Below are 17,807 nucleotides of genomic sequence, written 5' to 3'. Positions count from 1 at the left end.
ATTGACTCAAAGTTACCCAGAAGAGTGTTACATAATTTCTAAACAGTTGCGAGCTTACTAATTTTCATTTTCTGACTGAATTCTAAGATATTCCTGGTGTGGACAGAAAACGTATTCTGCATGATTTCAATCTTTAATATTTGTTGAATTTTTTTAAAATATTATTTATTTTGAGAGAAAGAGAGAGTGTGAGTGGGGTAGGGGCAGAGAGAGAGAGAGAGAGAGAGAGAGAGAGAGAGAATCCCAAGCAGGGTCTGCACTGTCAGCACAGAAGGACACAGCACTCAATCTCACAAACTGCAAGATCATGACCTGGGCTGAACTCAAGAGTCAGATGCTTAACCACTGAGCCACCCAGGCGCCTCAAAATTTGTTGAATCTTTATGGCTGATTCGATGACCAGTTTTTGTAAATGTTCCATGTAGCATTAAAAATAATATGAATTCTGTAAGTATTGGGTTTAGTGTTCTTTATATTTAAATTAGGTTAGGTTTCTTAAATATATTTTTCAAATCATCAATATCCCTATTCTTTCATGTCTATGTGTTCTAGTAGAATCTGAGGAAGTTATTGTAAAACCTCCAACTATTTTCATGAGTGTTATTCTACCTGCAGGTCTTTCAGTTTTGGTTAGTCATATAAATATTTTGGATTGATATATTGTCTTAATATATTGATTGCTTTTCATTATAAACAATCCTTTCATTTCTGATAATGCTTGCATTAAAGACTACCAGATTTTTTAAATAAATACTAGTGTGATATATCATTTTATTTTCCTTTCTTTTCATTTTTTCTCCATCCTCATATTGAAAATGTGGCTCTTATTGATAAGTATAGATTTTTTTTTTAAACGTGTCATTAACCTTTGTCTTTTACATGGATATTTGTTACATTTCCATTTAATGCTATTACAAATATTGTTGCTAGTCTATTCCCCAGCCTCTATCTAAACTGAAATACATTTAGATTTATCCACCAATTCCATACACATGACTTATTTTCTGCTTTAACAACACTAAATCCATCAACTTGCTATTTATTTTCTAGATGTTGCATTTGTTCTCTATTTACTTTATTTTATCCTTCCTTGTTTTGGTTTTGGTTAATCAGTTATTCCTGTTATTTGTTTCTCCTTTCTGAGGCTGTTATTCAAAATCTTTCTTTATACTTTAACGGAGAGATTATAACATTCATATTGAATTATAGACTACCTTAAATTCATGGTGTTGCATTTACCTAGACAATGCTGTACTTCCCCACATAGCTTTACCTGTTCACGTGGATTTGGTACTTTTATTGTTATATATTCCAATAGATAGCATATTTAAGAAACCATAAAATTTTAGATTTACCCTTATATTTGCCTTTTTTATATGTGTATATATGTGTTTTCTTGCATGCCCATGGTTTTATATGTAGTTTTATTCTGCCTGAATACCCTCAAGATTTTTTTTTTGTTTTAGCACAGGATTTTTGTCTTTGAATTCTTCAAGTTTTGTTTGCACTGGAAATCTGTTTACCTTTATTTTTAAAAGATGGTTTGATTATAACATTACGTGTTCACAATTACTTATTTCAAGACTTTCAAGAAGTAATTCCATTGGCTTTTGGTTTCCAAAATTTTTGTTGAAAAGATTTTAATTTTATTATTGTTTCTTATAGATTTTGTGTATTCCTATCCCCGTCCATGGCTAATTTGAAAATTTTGGGGTTTCAATCATTTCTCAGCCAGTTTTCCTTTGACTATGCTATTCTCTTCTCCAGGCTCTATCTGAACTAAAATTAAATTAAATTAGGTTTGTCCACCATGTTCCATATGAATCGCTTATTTTCTTCTTTATCTACTTCAATTATATTATTTTTCATTTTCAGAATTTCCATTCAATTCTTTTTTTATGTATACATATATTTCAATTTCCTGGTAAAATGCTTCCTTATTTCTTCTATTTCTTCAAACAGATTGATCCAATATTTGGATCTCCTGTTTGTTTCTATCTTCTATTTTTTCCTCTTGATTTTCTTCAGTCATTTGCTCTGTTATTTTTATCATGATTCACATCTCCATGTTTCTCATTTCCTTTTAAAATCATAGCTTCCTTGATAACCTCAAACATCAACTTCTGTGTCCCCAGGACAGAAAGGGTGAGAGAGGCCGTGCTCTCTACTTAGGCAATTAGGGCAAATGCCCTAATACATAAAATGGAAGATATAGAATATAAAGCAATTTTATCTTGCTTCACAAATTAATGAAAATGTGTCTCATATTTTACAATTAAATTTTTGTTTCTCATAGGTTTTGCCTGGATATCTTGTATTAGTTAGCTCTGTTATTAATTTGGTAAGCATTTACTGCATAATAGACCATTTGATTTAAATTTTTTCTGCTTCTATTGACATGATTATGTACTTTTTCTATTTAATTTCTTAACAAGGAGAATCACATATTGTTTTGTTTCTAATTCTGAACTATCCTACCATTCCTAAAGTTAATCCTACCTTTCACTATTATTATTTTGTTGTTTTTATATAGTTTGTCAATTTTAATAGTCTAATATGCTATTTAGGATTTTAGCATTTCGTATTTAAAATTAAGACCACCCCACAATTTTGTTTCTATCCTTGTCTAATTTTTGTATCAAGATTTAGTCAGCAAAAAAAGGGGGGCGGGAGGATTTGCTATATTTTGTTTGTAAGGAAAGATAATTTTTTCCAGGACTGATTGTTTGTTAAAAATCAAGTGTATGTCCTCAAGGGCTTTTATGGAGAATATTTTTGATGATTTTATTTTCCTTAATGATTTTTTTCAATTTTCAATGTCTGTCAAATTTATGTACTTTTTTGGTATTGTCTATAACATGTAAGTTTTCAAAACTGCTAAGCATAATATTAACTTATACTTTAAAAACATCCTGCATTGTTTTCCCTCTTTTACTTACTTTAATGTATAAGTCTATAGTTTCTTTTTTTTTTTTCTTTATCAGCCTTTCCCATCAATCTGGTTCTCAAATAATTTGTTTTGTATTGTTGGTGATTTCTATGTCTTTAAACTATTTTCTATACCCTTACTCAGTATTTTCTTTCTCATCTATATCTAGAGATATATCTAAAATGCATTGTGAGAAATATATTTTATAATCTCACTCATGACTTTGGATTTATCATTTTGGCTTACAGTTCTCTCAAGTCCTATTACAGAAATCTTGATGCTATTTTACTATGTATTAGGTAATGATTATTACATATTTATATTACACTCTCTTATTATCATTAAATATATCAATATTTGCTTTATTGTTTTATTTTCTGATGGCAAATTTTCTTTTTTTATTTTAATTTTAATATTTTTATTTAAATCCAAGTTAGTTAACATGTAGTGTAATATTGGTTTCAGGAGTAGAATTTAGTGATTCATCACTTACATATGATAGCCAGTACTCATTCCAACAAGTGCCCTCCTTAATGTTCATCACCCATTTAGCCCATTCCCCCACGTAACATCCAGCAACCCTCAGTTTATGCTTTATTTTTTTAATTTTACATTCTCATGTTCTCATTTTAATAATGTTACATTAATTTTATTAGTTTTATACTCATTTCAACCTTTCTATCATTATATTTTGGGTATGTTCCTTGAAAGTACCTAACATCATATTTTGAACAAGATCCTGTGTCTACTGGTGAGAGAATTTAATGAAGTTAAATTTCTTGTCTTCTCTGAGATGTTTAGAGTTTGTACCTTCTATTTAACATAATTTTCTTTGCTAACATAATATAGCATAATTAACTTTGTTACATTTCTTTTCTTAATCATGTTGGATTTATTAATTTATTAATTTACCCTCCATTATCTGGATGCTGAGCATTTTATTCCCACTTTTTAGTTAATATTTATTTACATGCACTTTATTACTCACAAAATATCCTTTGTGTTTCTCTACATTTCCGGCCAGCTTTGTAGTTAGATTGCAGCCATTTGAGAGCAATAGCTGATGAACAGTGACAAATAATTAGTTTCCTCTAAGATGAAGCAATTAAAGGCCATTGCACTGTCCCTGCTGCAGTAACATTGTACAGCATATGTTCTATATCCATACCTAGATTCAAGAGGTAGGAGAGCTGCCTGACTCCCATTAGACTTTGCACACATTAGAAATAAATTCTCATTCTTAAGCCACTAATATTACTGGGTTTGTCTGTAGTATCATTTAACATAAGTTATTCTGACTAAAACAAATAACTTTATATATTCCCTGAAAAGTCTAAATGTAATCATTACCTGTCTTTTTCTTAATACTACAAAAAACCCTGGGCTTTTCTTTAAAAGCCCCTCACATATTCCATATTTTTACAAATCCATGTTTTTATAATTCAATTTTACAATTTTATTTTCAACTTACTATTATATTTCACATATGTATAATATCAATATATTAATTATATAGCAATTGATAATTAAATAATATCATTTAATATTAATGATGATTAAATAATAAATGATACATTATTTAATGTTTGGTAATAATTAAACAATAAACAATATATTAATAATATTATTATAATTATGTATTAATCATTTTATTTTTAAATTAAAAAAATTAACATTTATACATTTTTGAGAGACAGAGACAGAGTGCAAGCGGGGATGGGGCAGAAAGAGAGGGAGGCACAGAAGCTGAAGCAGGCTCCAGGCTCTGAGCTGTCAGCACAGAGCCTGACATGAGGCTGAAACTCACAAAGTATGAGACCATGACCTGAGCCAAAGTCAGATGCTTAACCGACTAAGCCACACAGGCGCCCCTAAATTTTCTTTAATTTTTAATGCCTAATACTTATTTAAAATTCTTCCATATTTTTTATAATCTTCTTTGCTCACTATTACTGCCTTCATATCAATCCTACCTGTTGGCTCTATTTTCCCTGTTGCTAATTAAAACTTTTAGCAGTTCTTTCAGCATTATTTCGTGAAATTTAAACTCTTATTCCTCATGTATTTTAAAATATCTTGTTGCATTGGGTGAGTTAATTCATACAAAATGCTTATACAAGTTCTAAATAGGATTTTCTGTTTTTTTATCTTTTCTGCATCTCCAAATGCCCAGAGTTGTAGAAGTTTCTGTATAGGACAGTTTTGAGGTTTCCTTGGCCGGGGTCCCATAGAATTCACTGGATTCAGATCATTTTTTGACTTCAAAATGATTTCAATCATTTTATTGATTTCCTGCTCATTCTGCTCACTACTTTTGTATTATAGCTATTTGGCACAGCACCCATTCAGAGCACTGGCTATGGATTGTGAATTCCAAAGGCTGAGTGTGTTCCACTCATGTACCAGGGCAACCTGATGATATTTGTGCTAAATTATCAAGCTCTGTGTATGTGTTTTTCATAGTTCTATGTTTTAGGCAAAGGTAACAGTTCTAAATTTTAGGCCAGGTCCCCTGTGAGCCTGAGGCCTAAAGCCTTTGCTCCTGTTAAAACACCAGCCTTTAAGACCGAGATCCTTTCCCTCCTGGACCAATCCTACTTCTTCGTTGTTTATAGCACCTGACAGTTCCCCTCAAAAGGACTTGCACTCAACATTACATGTTCCTTGTTTGTATTTTTTTTAAATCCAGCATTTTAATGTTTTTGAAATAGAAAGGGGGTTATTCATAAGAAATTAAATATCACTAGATGTTTCTAGCATCACTTCTCAAATTAAAAAAAAATAACATGAGTTGAACTCACTTGTTAATGAGTTCTTAATACTTCCAGCATTAGTAGCCTAAAATTCTATTGTTTCTACTATCTGAGACCTCTCTAGTGCCCTAAAAAAGGGAGACATTGTTTAATTATATCCAAGGAACATTTATTCTAGCCTCTTTCCAATTTTCTGTGTAGAAATAAAGGCATTAGCACTAGGATATTTCCAAATAAATTTTCATTTAAAGCTATGTTACCAACTGTAGGTGAGATTTTAAGATTTACTCTTAAAGAAGCAGATACACAAGAATGGGGACCTATTGCACACATGTTGCTTCACTGCTATTCCCAGGCTCCCTATAGCTTAGTCTGCTACAGTTTTTCATTTTTTTTCCAAGTTCCCAGAGAGATGACAGCAGACTTATCAATGAGTCAAACAAGAAGCTTTAAGAGGCTCCGGTTCTTTTCAGCTGGGGATGAAATCTGGCAGTGACTGGTTTGGTCCTTTGTCAGTTTTATTTTTCTTGCTTACTGTATCTCTTTGAGGGCCCAGAAAGAGAAGATCAGGCCATCAAAGTTAGCTCTGAGCCAACAGGATGACCCTGCTTTCTTTCTTTCACTTAGTCTCAGCTAAAATTCTCCCTGAACGATCTGATTTAACAAGAGATCCTTTGGCTAAAAGATATTACTCCTGCTTCTATGCTTGTCCTGAATCTTTAGTTTCTCTACTCCTGGCTACAAAATGAATATAAAATATCCTCTTGTAGAGGATTCTGCCTTTTTGTATTTTCTTCCCAACTTAAACAAAATGATTACATTAAGATGGATGGGTAGACAGATGGACAGAGAGAATGAGGGAGAAAGAGATGATCTGTTTTTTTGGAAGACACTTGTCACACATGTAACTATGCTTGTCATTGTAGATTGAATGTAAAGAAACTGAGCGTAACAATGATAGTTCATATTCTTCCAGTTCCAAAGCTTTAATAAAGAATTAAAGAATTCTGATTACTCAATTTCATATTCACTATTAGATTTTTCATTTTATACAGGCTCCAATTCCTTTATCAGATCCAGTGATAACATGAGCAACTCATTGAGCATTAGTATTCAGAGCTCATAAGGAGTGACCACGGGTTATTAACAAATTTTCTTTACTTTCTATCAACTCTATAAGCCTCACAGTTTTGCCCATCATTTTATTTCTTATATGTCCTTTCAATCTTTCCCACACATCATTGTTTGGATTCCTATTTTCCTTTCTTTGCCAGACAAAACTACAAGCAGATACTACAGAAAATAACCTCATGGAACAGGCTGCCAAAATCACTGTCAGAATTCCATATTACTGCAAAAGTTCAATAGCTTTGTTAGTTCCTCTGCTGGAGGCAGTCTGAAATAAGTAGACTTAAATTTTAGTTTGCAATGAACAGTGTGTCGTAGTGAAAAGTGAAAAGCCATTTTGTTTTAGGCAAAAGGAAGTTGCTCTGAAATGTTGAAAGACTCACTTACCAGACTCTCAATTTCTAGCAAACAGCATGCTGCAGGTCTACATGAAACACTTAGAATTCAATGTTTCGTCTTCAAACATATGTGCTGCAGTTAAAGCCTATTGCTACTCTCTAGTGTAGAATATTGGTTGGGGGAAAGTACCATTCCTTAGGCATAAGGAAGGAAATACAGTTGATAGGGAGGAAAAACAACTTTCAAAGGCAGAAAGTTCTAAGAAATAATAAATGTCAGAAGACACAATAATTGTGGTTTTTATTTGGAGTAAATCACTGTGGCATTTATCTGTTTCAATGTACATCTATAGCTTAATTCAACTATCGTACTCTAGGATGTACAGATTTCAATGGGGTATAAATATGACAATAACCATGGTCCAAATACAGAGTTGTATGCTGCAGATACCCCGCTTAACCCCACTCATATGCAAGCTGTGTTTTTCCCCTGAAAATGTTTTCAGCTCCTTCTGACAGAGCTTATCACTCGCTTCACTGTGTTACTACAATTTTTACTTATGTCTACCAGAGTTTTCATCATGTTTTTAAATTTTTTAAAGCTGAATTGGTATAAAACTTAAAAAGTCTATATTCCTGCAACATTTAAAAACTGAAAAACAGCAGTCCTGGTCCAAATTTTTCCCTTCTTACATTTCTATTCCTTCAAGGCAACCACTTAAATTTTCAGTTGTATGTTCTGGAATATATCTGAATATTTTTAGATAATATGATTATGTAGGTATTTATTGAATTTAACTTTTATATATTATCATTGACTTCCTAAAATGGAAAATTACAATATAGTCATGATGTCCTCCAACACATTGGACACAAATGTTGTCCCTTTTTCTAATTTAGAAACCTGCCATAACTATATCATAATTCTTTGTAACATTAATCAATATTTATAACATTTTTCATGTAACATTTATCTAATATTGAACTATACAGAGTATTTTGATTACATTTCACTTCTTGTATATCATTTTATCTTTTCTGTAGTTAATAATTACCTTTTAGCTTTCATTGTTTTAGCTATGTGCCTCCTGTAGAAAGTATAAATCTCTTCTCCATGTATTTAAACCTACAAAGTAATCTATCAGTTTCACTGTTTTCTTAGAGATATTTCTTTCATGTCTTGGTCCTGATCTTATCTGGACCATTTGCTCTCTAGACTTGAGATGTAGTTGTATTCCCAAAACCCTTCTGGGGATTGCTTTATCATATTGTGGTATTGGGACACTCATCCGTTTTCTTCCTCCTCCCGTATCTCCTTCTTCTACTATAACATATCACCTAGGAATTCTTAAAAAACATGGGGCACCTGGGTGGCACAGTCGGCTGTGTCCGACTTTGGTTCATGTCACGATCTCACAGTTCATCAGTTTGAGCCCTGCATCGGGCTCTCTGCTGCCAGCGTGGAGCCCACATCAGATCCTCTGCCTCCCTCTTTCTGTCCCTCCCCGGCTTGCACTCTGTCTCTCTCTCTCTAAAAAATAAATAAATGTTAAAATAATGCATGGAATTTTTTCAGAATTTATGTCTTAATTTTTTCTCCTAACATTATATTTGAAAGACACTTTTAATGGGAATAGATTTCTAGGTGGAAAATATGAAGGTGCTATTCCATTTCATCCAGTTTCCAATATTTATTGCTAAGAAATTTTTGATAGTGCTCAAATTTCTGAACCTTTGCATGTGATTTTATTTTTGTGTGTGTGTAAGCTTTCAGAATCTGTCCTTTGCGCCCAACATTCTGGTATTTGATGGTGATATATGTACCTGATTTGGATATTATCCACAGTGTTGAATACTTGTAAGTTATTTCTATCTAGGAGATCAAATATTTTCTTTTTCTTCCCCCCCCCACTTTATTATTACAAAATGTCTCTTTTATCTTTGAAAATAATCGTCCTGAAATCCATTTCATCTGATTTAGATATAACTATTCTAGTTTTTGTTATGATTATTGTCTGCCTAGTGTATCTTTCCCTATCACAGCCTTTAGTGTCTCCCAGTTTTTGTATTTAAAGTGGGTTTACACTTGTTGGGTTTATCTAGTTTGTCAATCTTTGCCTTTTGAGTATGTAATAATTTATATTTACTGTAATTGTTGATATATTTGGGTTTAAATATAATAGTTTATTATTTGTTTTCTATTTGTCCCCATTGATCTCTGCTTCCATCTTCTGGATTTATTATTTTTATATGCCATTACATCTCCTCTATTGGAGAACTGACCATAATTCTCTCTTTTATTACGGTATTATCTAGTGGTATTTTATAGTCCACAGTATTCATCTTTAACTTACCATGACCTGTCTTCAAATACTATACCATTTCATATCTGTACAAATCTTTTAAATTTTGTACATTCTCAAATTATTTCTTTGTTCTTTGTTCTATTTATTTGTTCTTTATTCTTACTGTTCAGATGGTGCACCTCTTGGATCAACCTTCTATAATTTCCTATGATTTTTTTCTCATGTTTCAAATTGTGTCTGTGTGTGTAAGTGTTCTAATTAGGGAAAGATTTTCTCATCTTTATCCTTCAACATTCCCCTTTTATATTTTACGTTATCTTACTTTTAATTTCAGAGAAATTTAAAAACCTGAATGTGGGGGCGCCTGGGTGGCGCAGTCGGTTGAGCATCTGACTTGAGCCAGGTCACGATCTCGTGGTCTGTGAGTTCGAGCCCCGCGTCAGGCTCTGGGCTGATGGCTCGGAGCCTGGAGCCTGTTTCTGTGTTTTGGATTCTGTGTCTCCCTCTCTCTCTGCCCCTCCCCCGTTCGTGCTCTGTCTCTCTCTGTCCCAAAAATAAATAAAAAACGTTGGAAAAAAAAATTAAAAAAAAAATAATAATAAAAAAATAATAAAAAAATAAAAACCTGAATGTGTTTTTCTTACACAAATATGTTTACTTATGTATGCATATATGCTCTTTAGCAGTATTTATTACAATGTCTTTGGTTAATTTAATTTGGTTGTCTTCTGTTTCCAGAATTGTCTGGTTTTTTTTGAGTACTTTATTTCTCTATTCATTTTATTTTCTGTCCCTTCATGTTAAGAAACATGTTCAAATTGATAGGCTCAAGAAAATGGGGGGAAAAATCTCTATGTGTATCATTGGTATTGGTTACCTTGTTACCTTGTAGTGGGCTTTTCTGTGGTCTAAGGTAGCTGGGTTATTATGACTTTTCCTTTGAGCAGAGTTAATTTCTGCAGCATTGTCAAAGCTGAATGGTGAAAATTTAATGTCACACTGTTTTCATTATGAACATCTAAATTAAGTATGCTTGGGGTCCCAAAGTACCATTCCCTATCCATCCCTTTGGGTCTTGAGATCTTTTACAAACTTGCAAACTCTTCTCTTGTTTACATGCTCTCAGACTAAGGTCGTTTCTTCATTACATTTCATACTTCCCATTTCTGGGCCTTGTAGAAGTTCCATGATATCTTATTTATGCGCTGTCCCCATTGCTGGCATCAGTTTTCATTCTCTCTGATTGCTCAATCAGTTGCCATTCAGGTATATGATTTGAAAATTCCAAAATTGTTTTGCTGGAATCCCTTTTTTCATTATGTTTGTTCTTAAATACTTTCTCTTTCTATGGTTGTGACAAATTGTTTTTCCCATTTAAGAAATCAGCTTCATGAAACCATTCTAATGTTTAATCAGTAATTCAATGAGTTTGTGTTAACTGGATACTAGGTATTTAGCATTCTGACCCAGGTCTCAAAGAACTTAAATTCCATCAAGATCAACATAATATTAAAAAAAAAAGACTAGTGCATTATATATTAATTGGACAAAGAATATAATTGCAACTCAGAAAAGAATGAAGTCAAAGTTGGCTAAACATTTTGAGAGAACAGTGAAGAAAATGTAGGTCTTGCACGGATTCTTAAGAAATGGAACACGTTTGATCTTTGCTGTACTGAAGACTAAATAGGTAATCATAATGAAGGACATTTATGCAATGTTTACTCATAGCCAGGACATATACTAAAACTTTGTACACATGATGTCATCTAATCCTCAAAACAAATAGATGGGCTAGTTACAATTATTTTCTCCATTTTTATAGATGAAGAAACTGTGGCTTGGAGAAGTACTTGACTTGCCTAATATCTTACAGCTAATCAATAACTGAATCAGCAATCAAGCCCACAGTCTAACTCAAAACCTATGCTCTCAAACAGGTTATACTGATATTTGTATAGATACATCTTACATTTAACAATGTATTTAAATTCAATATAAGCATTTTCATAGGTTGTTTTAGGAAGTCAAATATAATTTTAATTGTGACAATGACAAGAAAATGTAGATGGTTTATAATATATCCAAATTACAGAAGACACTTACATTTCTCTTGTTAAAAATTAGTCTATTGAGACTGAACGAAAAGTCTCAGCTTTAGACTGAAGGTAAATAATGCAACAAACCAATGAGCTGACATGGGCTATATTAACTTAACACCTATTGGTAAGTGTAATTAACAAATCTTGAAATGAAAATGCCATAGAACATTACTGATATAATCCCTCCCAAAAATTCTCAGTAAGAACCCAAGAATTGTAAACAAACAAAACAAAATCACATAATTAGAAATAAATCTGTAAGTAGGCTCTATTTCCAATAAGATCTTTCTCTAAATATAAATACATTAAGATTCTACTAAAATACAACTTGTTACATTACACCACTTTGAAATGCAACAACTTAATACATTGGAAGCCTGTTCCAACAAAGTTAGTCAATCAGGAATGATGTGATGATGCCTGCTTCCATAATAATGACTGTTTCCACTAATTAGTAATAAATGGCTTCCATAGAGCTAAGAAGTAATCTTCAATTACTGACATAGTAACTTCTGGGCATGTTTATTAGATACAACTCTCAATTGTTTTTGCATGCCCATTTACTGAATTTTAACATAAAATTTTTAAGTGGATAACAAACTTTGGGTGCTTAAAAGGGAAAAATCCTGGCGCAACAGAAAGAAGATTTAAGTCTGTAACCCGAAGTGTAGGTCCCACTCTGCCACCAACCTTATATGTGTCTTGGGAAAATGACTTCTTGGACCTCAGTTTCCTTGGCCACTAAAGAAGAGGGTCAGACTAGATCTGTAAGGTATTTTGTGACCTAATATTCAACAGCTCCAAAATAGAGTTTCATATAACTCCAATTTAACAGCAACTTGCAAATTCATATGTCCTCTATGGTATGCTTCAACTGTAATCCCTGTGATTTCTATTCTGTTCTTGAGTAATAATGTATTCATAATCAATTAATTAGATAAAAGTGTCAGAAGGCAAGTCCATTCAAGATTCAAATGGGGAAAAAAGTAGTGTTCCACATGCATTTCTGCTCCTGGACCCCTTAAATAGAATTTCAAATAGTGATGTATAGATCTTCTGCCATTTCAGGTGATTTCTAACTTTTTGCATTAAGTTTCATTAAGTTTAAGTTCTGGCATTTTGCATATGGGTTGTAAGTATCATTGTTGTTATCATTATTGGTGTTATTAATTATCTAGCTATAAATGTAATTCATCCAATTTATCAAAAATAATTCAAATCCATTTGGTCTGGCACTTCTCCTAGCCAAATGACCAGCCAAATAAGTTTACTCTCTGTCAGAAAGAAGTCTGACCACATTACATTTTATATTTCACAGTGGCTTTTATTTCAAAATAATTATGCTAATACAAGCCCCATGAGATCTCACTTCTGAATTCAAATTCTTAGATAGATAGATAGATAGATAGATAGATAGATAGATAATGGGCAGGAAGACAGCTAGATATGACACACAGGGAGCTCTGCAATGAGCTTGTCACTGATTCTTTGTTTTGCTTTTGTTCTGTTTCTTTTTGTTTCATTTTGTTTTTTAAGTTCACATGGCTTTGCCGTCAATATACCCTCCTTTAGGTAGGTAAATTTTCAGTAGATCTGGGCTTCAGAAGTGCAGAATTCTCAATCAGATCAATTTTAGACAGAAATACATCAGAAATATGAAAATCTTGTACACAATTCTCTTAAAACAATCTGTGCCATGTATTCCCTGAAAAGTTTTTGTATCCCTCAAGAATAAGCACACCTGGGGTTGAAGACATCTGTTATGGAGCATGATTCATTCTTCATCCTAACAAAATTACTTTGCCTGTTGACAAGGTCAGGAATTATAATAAAGTGAAGCTAAATAAAAGAGTTTATTCAAGAAGATTTTAATGCATCAACACAGTCCCTTTAGTCTATCAGGCCAGGAGAAGGAGACAGGGCATTTGTCTATGGTGATGCAATTCAGCTGAATTTGATTAACTACTTAAAGGGAACTGTCAACATCTCTGTAAAACTAATCTGAAATACTCTATTTCCTTAAATGTATTTAATTGGGTTGGGGCCTCAGGGCATATTTTTATCAGACTTCTAGTGCTTCATAGCAAATGCCCTGTCCTGATGTTTCAAAAATCTCTTTCCTATACTATTTGATCTGTCTTTTATGTCTCAAAGCACCAGCTTAGAAGTCATGAGCACACATAAAACTAGCAGCCGCAATTACACCAACATTCCACTAATTTAATTCTATATTGATTTAAATTATTATGGAAAGATTTATATTCAGAGCCGTGTGTGTGTGTGTGTGTGTGTGTGTGTGTGTGTGTGTGTGTAGAAAGAGAGCGAGGGAGAGAAGGAAGGCAAAAATAAACAGAGTGAGACTTTCATTTTTTTTTAATAAAAGTAAAAGTAAGTCATCCTATTGGTTCACAGCTAGAGTTACTACAGTGACCTTTTTTTCTTTTTTTGAACCCTGATCTATTTACTCTGACGTTTATTCTTTTGCTTCCCATTTCTCTGTTTTTCAGATTGAGGGATAAAGACAAACATTACCATACACCTATAAAATATCTGCAAACAGCATTTCAGAAGTATTAATATACACTTTAAGCAACAATAAAATATTTAAACAGAATATTTGATTAAGTATACGGGAGATGTGCAGGATAGGTCTTTTTGGGTCTTGGAATCCATTATGTAATCACATTAATTACATTAAGAAATAAAAAGTGGATATTCATCACAACAAAAATATAGTAATAATCAACGTAAGTAAAGACTTGTATGCCATGGAAACTTGAAAAGGTGAAAAATATTACAGAATATGAATTAAAAACGAAAACACTAATATATAATTTTTAAGTTTCTTCGATGAGATGGAGGCATAAGCAACCTACCTACACAGGTATGTAAAAAAGTGATGGAGAAGAAAAAAATATGCAAACCACATGCAAATATGTAGTGTGTTATAGGACCTCAGCCTTAAAAGCACATTGATAATCATGGTGAAGATTTTGAATTTATATTTCCTTATAGTGATTCTCATTATAGCATTAGCATTTTTATTACAGATAAATGTTTTTGGCTTCTAGAATTTGCATCTTTTTTTTCCTGAAATGCAATATATAATTAACTGATTAATTCAATGATCAATAATCAACTGATTAATAGAATGAGTTTTTATTCCCTTATATACTTACTATCCCCTGACTGATTTATAGTGGCAGGAAATCACACTCATCTTAGGTAAAGGAATCTATGCTACCCATTCAGAAAAAGAACAAAAATGTTTGGAGGTCTAGGAAGCCATCTCTTTTCAGTTTGCTACTTCAGAGCCATCCAAATGTTAAGCTGCAACATTCATGTACCCTCAGTTATGCCCAGGCTAGGAGTCTATGGCCCAGGATATGACAGTTAACTTGCTGTTCTGATAATTTTCCTGGAGTATTCCTTTTTTTTACTTATTTCCTTTCCAGGAATTAAACATTCCTAAGAAGGAATAATGCACACTTAAAACATCCACAGAATTCACTTTATCTGTACAAAACTTCACTGCAAGTAGATGGTAGGCTTCATAGGTTGCACACCAGGTTACTTCCCTGCTCTATTACAAACTCCATCTTTGGAAGCAGTGATGTTCCTGGATGCATGGACAATGGGGAAGAGAGCTCACCAACCACCCTTTTCTCATTACAATAATATGTTTTAGCCCTGACTTTTGGGGGATCAGAACATTTTTCTAGGCCTTCTTGACTGATATCACGCCACATGGTGTGCTTCCTTGGGCAGGCTTCTCAATCTAAAAGGCAATCTCACTTTATCACAATTTCCATGGAAATACTCATTCCATCTCCACCCCTGCTTGTAAGAGTGTTTTTGTACCCTTCACAGTTATATTTGAGCTTAGACACCAGTCCATATTTTGGAGGGTGAAAGGGTTTTAAAAAGTAGATTTTTTTCCACTGTATGCACTTGGGGATATTAAATAGCTTTTCTCAGGGCTAAAAAGTGCAATTATTCATAAGATTAACTTCTCATTGTACATGCTATTGTGTAATGCAAACTAAATATTTCTTAACCTATAGTAGCTAATATCCTGACCAAGAGAATGCATTCAGATTAGATAGATAGATAGATAGATAGATAGATAGAAAGAAAGATAGATACAGAGAAATATATTCAGTATTACTACTTGGTAAGTACAGTGGAGCTCTTTTTTTTCAAAATTTCTAAAATGTAATCTAATTACCAGACATTAGCACTACAGAAAACATTAAGAAGGTTTATTCCTGAGAGTTTCCTTGTGATTATACCAAAATAGCAATTCAGTGCATTTATTTATTGGAGTAAGTAATTAAAGTAACCAAAATATTTTGCAAATATCAATTGCTCTGTAATGCTAACATTTTCATAGAAAAAAATGTAGCTGTTCTGGAAAAATGATGAATTAACATAAATTTGTATTTCCTTACTTTGTATTTTTTTTAAGTTTTTGTATTATGTTTCTTTATTTTTGAGAGGTGGAGAGAGACATAACATGAATAGGGGAGGGAGGGAGACAGAGAGAGAGGGAGACAGAATCTGAGGTAGGCTTCAGACTCTGAGAGGTCAACACAGAGCCCAGTGCGGGGCTTGAACTCACTAACCATGAGATCATGACCTGAGCCAAAGTTGGATGCTCAACTGACTGAGCCACCCAGGTGCCCCTGTAAGTATTTTTTTAAGATAAAATATAATAAAGTACAATGCTCTTGCCTAGAATCCTGAGAAGTGAATGTACATATACAATGATGATAGAGGGTAGCAATGAACAGGTGGCTGGGGTGAATGGATGAAAGATGATGTCAGATCTCAAGCCAAATGACAAATGCTAAGTTGATTTTAACATTGCTATGACTTACCAAGGAAGATTTTATATAACAAATATTAAATGGCAATCCAGTGTTACCTGTCATGAATAAAATAAAATACAGATAATACAATGTAAATAAAATGTTTTCTGTAGTCTACTAAAAGTTCTGAAACAAAAGTCTACTGCCCGTGTATATACAAAATGAGAGAAATTAGAAAATTTTAGAGAGGTACTAAAGGCATACAGGCACCAAGGTTACACGTTCTCCTTGATTCAATCAATCCACTTTTCCATTAGAATTAATTAAAGCACTCCAGATAATGGTGAAGGAAGGAAGTAAGGTGATTGCTGTTTGCAGAAAACAAGCATAAAACTGGACAACATTGCCAAAAATAACCATTAACAGGCACTGGAAATCAACTAAAGTCAGACAAAAAATTGAGAAGCATTTGTTCTTTAAAAACTGCTGAAATGTGAGGAAAATACAGGCCAAACTTATGGCCTTTCTACACTCCTCCCTGCTTGGTTACTGGAAACCATAGCACTATTGGCTTTGGGTTTGGGCAAACTAGCACTGCAAGTGGCAGACCTGATTTGGGATGAAAGCAGGGGTTAAGTCCATGTCTTTGTCAACTACATCTGGCAGACTCAGTTTAGAAGACCTGTGGCAAACCCATAATATGCTAGCCCAAGATGGTGGTCAAAGTTCTGAAACAGCAATAGACAAGGCAGGAATTTAATGGTGAAATCCTGGAAGTGTTAGATCCATTATAACCTGGCTGACAGATAAACTATATATGCAAGGAAGTGACCTGAAAGAACCAAGACAAATCTAAAAACTTAGGCATATTGAGAATTAGCTGATAATTTAAATGAATTTCTCTACCACTGTATAGCTAGCTCAGCAGAAAGCAGAGCCTTATGGACTTGAGCTGTCTAAACACAAACTCTATACAAAACATTGCCTGACCACTAACACAGAAAAAATACCATAAGAAGGCAGGTGATAAAAACAATTTATGTGTACATGTATACACATAAATTTATGTGTAAGTACAGGCAAGTTACTAAAAGCAACAAAAGAAGACTTTCAGAAAAAAATACAACAGAATCAAGAATTACTATATTAACTACAATGTTCTATTTAAAAAAAATTAATGTTTATTTATTTTTGAGAGATATAAAGACAGAGAGAGAGGGGCAGAGTGCGAGTTGGGGAGGGGCAGACAGAGAGGGAGACAGAGAATCCAAAGCAGGCTCCAGGCTCTGAGCTGTCAACAGAGCCCGATGCAGGGCTTGAAATCACAAACCGTGAGATCATGACGTGAGCAGAAGTCGGACGCTTAACCGACTGAGCCACCCAGGCGCCCCTACAATGTTCTATTTTAACCAAAATCTATTAAGCATGAAAATAAAAAGT

Source organism: Felis catus, chromosome A3 (genome assembly GCF_018350175.1).
Source record: "Felis catus isolate Fca126 chromosome A3, F.catus_Fca126_mat1.0, whole genome shotgun sequence".
NCBI classification, from domain to species: Eukaryota; Metazoa; Chordata; class Mammalia; order Carnivora; family Felidae; genus Felis; species Felis catus.
This window is presented reverse-complemented; position numbering follows the sequence as displayed.